A 9,101-nucleotide genomic window follows, 5' to 3' on the forward strand; every position below is an offset into this window, starting at 1 on the left:
AATAGGTATCTTATGAGTCTACGGCCTATGTATTCTGAATACTTGATTGCTCCATTAGATAAATCTTAGTTAATTTCCAGTAACCGTGCTTTAATAGACAATCTCTTGTTATCTATTCACAACAGTATCTGATATATTATCTCATTTTGGAAATATTAGATGCATTTATAAGAAAAGTGATTTTGTTTGTTTGAATTGAGGGACTACAGAATGATTGCGATAATATTGTTCATTGCGAGACAATTATATCAGTAACTCTTAGGATATTTAACGTTTTAAGTTCCACCCGTGAGTTCTCACATCATTACAGAATAAAAAACAAAGTAGATCAGAATACACATCTATTGGTGCTAGCATATTTTACATAATAAAATCATTAATCTATAAAAAAGGTGCGAAATAAGTCTTCAAATAACAACATTCTTGTTTTCAATTCTCTTTATTACGACATTTTCCAATCGGATCTTTGAGTTGATTTGGTGGACATCCGTTTGCTCCCACATGAATCAAATGATGAGAATGATGCTGGTATTTGGTTCCTGTAGTTTTCGTAGGTATTTCTTGACCACTATCCACAGAGCCCATACCTATTTTATGATTACCATCTAAAATAAAACAACATAAATAAATTTGGTGTGAAATACAGTTTTAACAGCATTCCGGTGAATAATGAGATGAATATTGTTATTACCCACTCTAATTCACCAAAAAGTTCAACTGTCGCTTTCAATTCTCTTTAATTAAGCAACCTTGAATATTAAATTAAACGTTATACTTGAAATAAAGTGAATTTCAAAATCTTCTGTTATTTAGTGTCCTCAAAATTACATCTTTGATAAGAAGAACGGATTGGATCCTGTTTGCTCTTGGGTAAGAAAGTTGATAGAGAAAACTTGAATTTTAATAGAATGAAAAAATTCTAGAAAACATTTGAAATTAATGCCAAAATCAGTTGTGTTTCGGAAAATATATATCTGATAAGCATAGCAGATAGCATCTTATTTGTGCTCGAGTGAGCTAGTTGATGAACCAATCTTGAAGATTGAATGAATCGTGAGAATCAAATTTTCAATGGCGATGTGACATGGTAAGCTTAGTTCCTTCCCATTAGTATCTGTTAATGTTGTCACTGGCTTGGGTTAATAAATAGTTGTTTATAAAATATGAGGCATAATGAGTAATGGTGCTGAAAGGTCAGTATGTAAAAACTGGATAATATGTTTGTCTTTCTTTATCATATAAGCTGTTGGTTGGAGTTGAATTATAAACCTATATTTTGTTGTAGAAATCTTGAAGTTTGTGGTATCTTAATATACTCTTCACAAAGGGTGGAGTATTTTATATAAATTGTTGAATTTACTGAATAATCCTAACAAGCTATTGCCCTCTCTATCAGTCTAATTTTGGAAGCTCCTAAATATATTGTTTAGAGCCATGAGTCGCTTTGAGAGTGGTCCAATATTATACACATATTATATAATATGGAATTTATTAAGTTAAGTTGAAATGTTTTTCCATGTTAAGAGTTTTCTTACGTATGTCTGAACTTTTATATAATACTTCATTCATGTATTGAAATCTTGATACATCGCAAAATAAGTTAATGAATATATGATAAAGAGATGTCACTTAGATTTTTAGCCTAACAATACAAAAATTAATAATGCAAAATATTTCCATTATTCCATTGCTCCATATGTGAAAAAAACATTCTTTTGGAGTCAATAATGCAGTTTATTTTTGATGTGTCAACAAGACAAATTGCAGGCAACTTAGAATTGCAAGATGGTCCTCAAATAGATCTTGTGGGTAGTTAAAAATTCAATTGATCCAGTACAAGTGTGAGAGATTGCACTACCATGATAAAGAAAGATAAGACTCTTCTTTGACGGCTTCTTAATTTCTCTAATTACTAAGAAAATAGACCACAATTTTTTCGATATATTTATTATGCAGAAAATTTTGTTTTATTTGGCTTATCCTTAAAAATCTATATAAACGATTGCTGTTTTGTGATTCATGATTGATGTTATACACGGTATATCTTATTCAATAAACAGACACAATTATAGATTTTGGACTTCCTGGAGCCTTTCATTCTGGAACCATGTTTGAAATATTTGAAAGTTATTCATAGTGCTAATCCACCACTATATAAAATTAAGTTCATTGATTAAATCTGATTGATTTGATCCGCTGCCCCCTAAAAGGATCCAACGGACGTATCTACCTGACAAGAATTTCAAGTTCAAGTTTTTCTAATTGTGAGAAAATTAACCAAAATGAGATCAGTGTTCAGCTTGTTTTCAGATGGTGACATGACCACATAGATTGATCTAGAGGAGACGAACTGATTGGAACAGAAGTACTTAAGTGCAAAGGAGAAGATACGCTCCTGTTATGTAGCCCGAGCCAAAGGACATACTGAGCGCTCCACAACTAGCTGCAAAAAAACTATAGATACATCTTTGCAGACAGTGCATTGTCTCTAATAACATCTAACATCAAATGTGACACTCAATAAGACTGGGAACTGAGAGATAGAGCAGCTGTGGATCTCTGGACATAGGCGACTTAGAGGCAATGCAGTTGCTGAAAAACTAGTTAGGCTATGAAAGACCAAATCAAATCAATATCATATTTTTTTGCAATCCGCTATTATTAGTGCCTTCTACTCTATAAACGACTTCTATTCTAAAAATAATATTTATGTATATTGAAATTTTATTTTATTTTTATTTTTATTTAGTTATTTTTGTGTCTGAATTTTTTTTAGTTTTTACAAGCTTTTGTTAACGATTTTTTGACAATAAAGGATTTCTCTCTCTTTTTCCAAACTTAGGCGGCCTGAATTCTACTGCTAATTACACAGACATATCATTTGGAAATGTCTAGCTCTTATTAATCCACCAAAGAAAATCATAAGGTTTGACTTAGACCAAGTAACGATAATAATAATAATCAAAATCCTCTCTTAGAACAAATGTAAAACTCAAGATGTACGAGTACATCAAAGTGAATATTCAAAAAGTTTGCCTGATAATTCACTTATATACTTACTATTAATTTTCGAGGGAAACATGTCAACACATATCATGCTCATGAACAAAAATAACACTGTTGATTTTCCACCCATCTTGGTTGGAATACTTTTAAACATTGGCAATAATAATGGCCACTGGGTAATTTATATAACCATACCTTCCCAAGTGGTTTTTTATATACATAGACATTTATTTTGTTTTCATATGGAATTTGCTACTGCCACGGAATCTGGTTTTTATTTTCTCATATTATATAATATTATATAATAAATGTATATGATTGTTTTAAAAACTTCAAGTAAACAAAAGATGTTTCATAAAAATTCCTTGAATAATTCAATTGAATCAAGTTATTAAATATAAATTCAAAAGTGTGCAGATATTTTATTGTCTCTCAAAAAGTTAACACATCCATTAGTTCATTAAATCAACTTCATTCGTAGATTCTAAAATAATTATTATATCTCTAGTTTAAGGTCTGAATTCATTATAAAATTAATATTTAGAAAAGTGTGTTTCGAAGAAATAACCTATTATGAAATTTATATAAAAAGAGATTCTGAAGGACATTATCCATTTTATTACTACAATTCTTCATATTATTAATATTATCAAATTATCGCTCACATTTATGTTCGAGTACTTACACCGAATGTCGATATTCTATTTAACAAAAAGTCTTCATTCAAAATCTCGCACAATCGGCACTGTTGAGAAACATTTTTGGAGGAAATTGATCTGAAGAAAGCAAATAAAGAAATAATGACCGATTACGAATAACTACAGATTACCCAGGTGTCAAGACCCCAACGAGCAAGATAGTTGGGACACCTTTCCCGAATGATTAATGAAAAAAAATCGAAAAAGTTATTAAGAGCAGGAGAAAAAGAAAAAATGGATAAAAGAGGTGGAAATTGATAACAGAAAGTTTGGAGGTAGAGACACAGAATTTGATCAAATAGAGAAGTTCATTAACACTCATATATCCAGTTTAAGGTCTGAATTCAATATAAAAATACTTTTCAAAAGCATATTTCAAAGACCTATAATGTATAATATCAACCTGTTGCGAGAATGTAGAAAGAGGCACTGGAAAAAGTGATTCATTTTATTCTCTTGGTTTCAAATATTATTATGTTATCACTTACATTAATTTACTTACGTGGTTTAACGAAAAGTCTCAATTTTATCCTAAAAACTCCCACACAATCAGTACATTAACTCAAATTAACATTGTTGTCTTATTGAATGTTTCGATTTTTCTTTCAATTTAATATTGGGTACAAACACAACTAAATCGTGAATAAAACAACAGAGTTCCAGTCGTTTGTTCACTTGTTTAATCAGAATTGACGTCGTTCGTTTTTATTTTATGTATGTATACATTGTGTCCCCCTTTCTTGCTGCGATATTGGAGGACCCAGTGTTTACACCTGATCAATTAATCCCACTCCTTTCAAAAAGTCTAGAATGCGGGGTGGCTTTAATTGCCAGAGATATTCGTCTTCTATTTCATAAGCTCCCAGGTGTAGTGGTCCTTAGTGTTTCACACTTCGAGATGATGTGGATAGATCTTTCGTCCTCTGTGCAACAAAACCTGCACGCCGCATTATCTGATAGAACTAGTGTCTTCAGGTGTTTGTTAAGGCGACAGTGCCTCGATAGAACTCCTGTTAGTATCCGTAGATTGTTTTTACTTAGGTTGACACATTTTCCCAGCAAAGTCTTTGCCTGTCTCATCCCTTGTAGGTTGTCCAAATAATTGGTTTTGGTCCTATCTACATTTGGTTTGATTACTATTCAACATCCTATATCGGACTCAAGTTCAGTATACTTATTGAATAATAATCCATTTTGACAAATTTCATAAAATAAACACATATTTTATTGATTGTTAATTATATACATATATATAAAATACCAATACATGCAAATAGTTTCATGGAGTTCATTAATTATTTTATTTAGTAACATATAGAGGTTATTAATATAAATATAGAATCATAGAAGAAGTAAATTACGAGAGAAAATTATATAATGAAGTCTATCCCTGTGCTCACAATATCAGAGGTCACATTATCATATAGTTGAAGATAAAAACCTATTAATTTTGTGTTGTGATTTTAAAAAGACATCTGTTTGGTTGAGTATGATTATGTTTGATCTAATTGCGTCCTCTAAAACTTTCATTTCTTCTGTTTTTGTTCAGTTGTTGGGAACATATTATTAATAAAAACTGAATGGGTAATATACTTGCGTGCATAGAAAACGGACTAATGTAAACTTTTGATTTTAACTATATTTGTTTTTAAATTATTCATCAGATAAAAAAATATGGTTGAAAGACAATTCGAAATGCTTTAATGTGAGTATAAATGTATCAGCAACGCTTATAGTCTATATACGTAGTAACAAGAAAACAAATGAAACATGTGGTGATTGAAACGAAAATAATAAATTTTTTTATAATCCCAAGTGTTTAAGTTTGTTAGTTCAATGCATACTACACCACAAAAAGCCACTCAAGTTATTGCTTTTATCGAAAATGGACTAGCTGTTGCTAGACCATTGGATATGACCCACGCAGCGGTTCGAAGAGTATGGTCCTTTATGAGGAGACTGGATCCTTTCATAGGTGACTTGGAACAGGTAGAAAGCGATTTACAACTGCTCGTTATGACCACTTTATTGTGTCTACATTAAGAAATCGACACTTCAATGCTGAAAGAGCGATTTACAGATTGCTGCTTTGAATAGCGGAGTGCTAATAGTGGTTCCTACATGATATGGAGTGCATAAAATTCTCTTTCCAGTTCATTTTAGCAATTTTTAGTAATTATGTGAAAAGTTTGCTACAATTAATAATATTGTCTTTTAAACAAGTGTCAATTTCATGTTTTCGTGAAACATCTGGAGGCTGCATTCTTATAAGTAGAGTATGTGCCATTATAATTGATAACGGTTCTTTGCCCAATTTATGTATGTATCATGGATATACTAAATTTGCATTCTCAACAAATACTTTGGATGAACCAGGATGACCAATAATATAGTGTTCAATATCGTAACTCCCTGGTTAACTGTTAACTTTTTTCATATCACTAACACTTGTTAATTTTGTTCCTTGAGCATATATCCATATTTCGTCTAAACCACTATTATGTCTGTTACGATTCTTTAATATATTTATGAAAAACACAAGCATTATTTATTCTTTTGAATTTTTTTCTACTTCTGAATTATAATTTTTAGTTATCTTGCTGTTTAATAATGGTTTTAGTTTAACTGTAGCTCATTTTTAGTCCTGTCGCTTCATAGTTTAATTGTATAAAGAAAACTCAAATAGCGAAAACCCTTGATTAACAGAGGATTTCTTCTTTCTTCAAAGAGGATTCTTATATTTTATAGTTAAGTACCTCATATTTTATCAAGTTTATCAAACAATTATCATTTCAAAAAATAGTCAACGTTTCTTTTTTCTCCTCGAAACTAAAATTATGAAATCCCAAGGGAAGTTATGTAATATTTGATTCCACTCTTATCATCCTCAGAAGCACTCAAACTTTTAGGGGGAAATTCACATGCAATCCACAAAAAATTTATACATATTATGTAGATATAATATGAAAATATATGATTAAATATTTCCTATCATCCCACTATTTTAAAGTATCACATTTATCTAAGAGTAAATTTTAAAATGCTCTCTTTTAGGATATTCTCATCCATTTTATGGTTTTATAAATAAATCTTATGATTTCCTATAGGTACTTATGGATTTTTTGCAGCGGATAGACGATAGTATCCACAAAACCTCACTCGATGACTCTCCCCTCCGAACAATAAATTTTGTCAAACTTGAGTAAAAGTCTTTCCAGTCCAATGTCTTGTCTACAACACCCTATTCGGCATAAATCTTTTGTGTGTACGTAAGATCTCCGCTTTATTATATTTATTTGTATTTAGGGTGTGAGATTTGGGATGATCTTCGCATCAGTATTTGATGTCTACGATCGTGACGAATATTATTTGTTACTGATTTTTATACCACAGTTGGCAAATATAAGAAATCAAATGATTCATAGTCTAGACTAAAAGCGTGAAAGACTTTTGGTGTGGATGATATAATAAGTATACAAAGAATGTTCTCATCACTAACGGAAAGCTGGATATTATAGTGTAAAGATATTTAAAAGATGTTAAATGCGTAATTTTGGTACTGGTCACAAATAGTGGCACTTTGGGACGACACTTAATTATAAGGCGAGTTAAAAACAATAAGCAAAACAGAAGTTAACCAATGGAGACTGAAAATACAAGGTGATTGGAGGAGAAGTTACAATGAATTGTTATAAAACGATGTCAATGTGCGAAGAAAATATATTCTTAAGGATTGATAATAAGGAGACTTTGAACCGTGTGGGTAGAGCAGTGGTTTGCATGAAATACAATCAGCTTGTGTAAAATAGAGCACGACAGTATTTCAACGGATCAATTATCGAAAATGAGGAGAAATAGTAAAGATACCTAAATACGCAGCTTTCAAGGGAAGTAAGAACACAAACAGAGCTTTTAGTATATCGTATATCAAGGGAATATGAATTAAATAGATGTTTGTATACAACTTCCTCTAAGCATTCACCCTGATACTTGGCTGCTAAAGCTGGATACCAACAGAGAGGCTCAAAAGAAAACATACAAGTAGTCGAATCAAAGTAACTATAGTTTATTTCAGAAAGGTATAGAGTAATGAATCTCATTAGGTATACAAAGGGATCACAGAGTGACCCAACGAATATTTAAGCCACTTTCATAGTTTGGCATTGATTTCATTGTAAAATTCTTTCTTTTTATCAAGTGCAGGTAGTACCACCGGGTTGGGGTCAATATATACGTTTAGCCTATTGATATCCATTCACAAACACTGAAAATAGTGTGCCAAAGGCGTGCCGGTAGGATACTCGTAAAAAGGAAAGAATTTTATTTTAACAGAATATAAATTAGGCATTATGTACATAGTATTAGGTACACTAATTTTTCATTGAACATTATACAAAAAAATACATTATACAGAAATTAAATTATAAAAAATCATGATATTCATCGTCATCTAGGGAACTGTCATCTCCTCTTGACGTTATAATTAACGGGTCGACGGTCCGATCGATCAAGTAGTCAAGATTCCACATTTTCTACTCTTCTTTAATGACATGCTGGACTGCTTTTCACCAGTTCTCTGGTGCCATCTCCTCAATGGCTTGATCAAACAGTAGCTTAACGTCTTTCATTTTGAATGTCGTATTGTGACTTGCTACAAATCCTTTCACTTTCCGCCCAGAAGATCTATAGGATTTAGTTTGCAATGATATGGCGGCACAGTTAAACTATGTTTTTCTGCTATATCTTCCACGGCGTATTTCATAAAACGATGTTTGTGTAAATTTGCTATAGCTAATAGTTATTTTTTTATCAAATTATTTTCCAATTCAATACTCTTGGTGGTTAACCAGTCAATAATTTCTTGTTTTCTCCAAGATGAAGTTGGAGTCTTCTCTATGCGTCTAGAATGATAACTTGCATTATCCATAACTACGACTGAATCAGCCGGAAGATATTTTATCATTTCACCAAAATAGTCTTCAAACCATCCGAATCCATGTCCTCGTGGAAATCACCCGTATGGTACAACTAAAAGGTTGGCAAACCTTCTTTCAAAAATCTCTCTTCGCTTCCAATATGTACGATTATTAGTCTTTTCCCTTTACCTGAAGGCACCTTAATACCCGTTGACAGACCTTCCATGAAAGCTTGGCGAGCACTGGTTATATTTTTGTCTTGCTACATTTTTGGTACTGTAAAACCTGCATTTATCCACGTTACATCAAGTTGAAAGATTTGCTTCTGCTCTGCTCTGTACTGCTTTATCCTTCTTAAGTATTTTCGTCGCCAGCAAACAATTTCATCGCTTTCCAGTAAAAGTGCTTTACGGTTATGGTTCGAATTACACTATTGGTGTCTTTATCAAGAACTTTTACTGGTCTGCCTGGACTTTTCTTG

The 9,101-nt window shown here is 31.8% G+C and overlaps 1 long non-coding RNA gene across 1 annotated transcript; it reads right to left on the minus strand.

Moving 5' to 3' along the window:
- Positions 1-324: 324 nt before the first annotated feature.
- Positions 325-3,189, minus strand: LOC130891356 (uncharacterized). Its single transcript, XR_009058888.1, has 2 exons — positions 3,061-3,189; positions 325-605 (listed from the first exon to the last, which is right to left on the minus strand). It is a non-coding gene; the product is annotated as an uncharacterized LOC130891356 (long non-coding RNA).
- Between the last annotated feature and the right edge of the window lie 5,912 nt (positions 3,190-9,101).

This window comes from Diorhabda carinulata, chromosome 3 (assembly GCF_026250575.1).
Source record: "Diorhabda carinulata isolate Delta chromosome 3, icDioCari1.1, whole genome shotgun sequence".
NCBI classification, from domain to species: Eukaryota; Metazoa; Arthropoda; class Insecta; order Coleoptera; family Chrysomelidae; genus Diorhabda; species Diorhabda carinulata.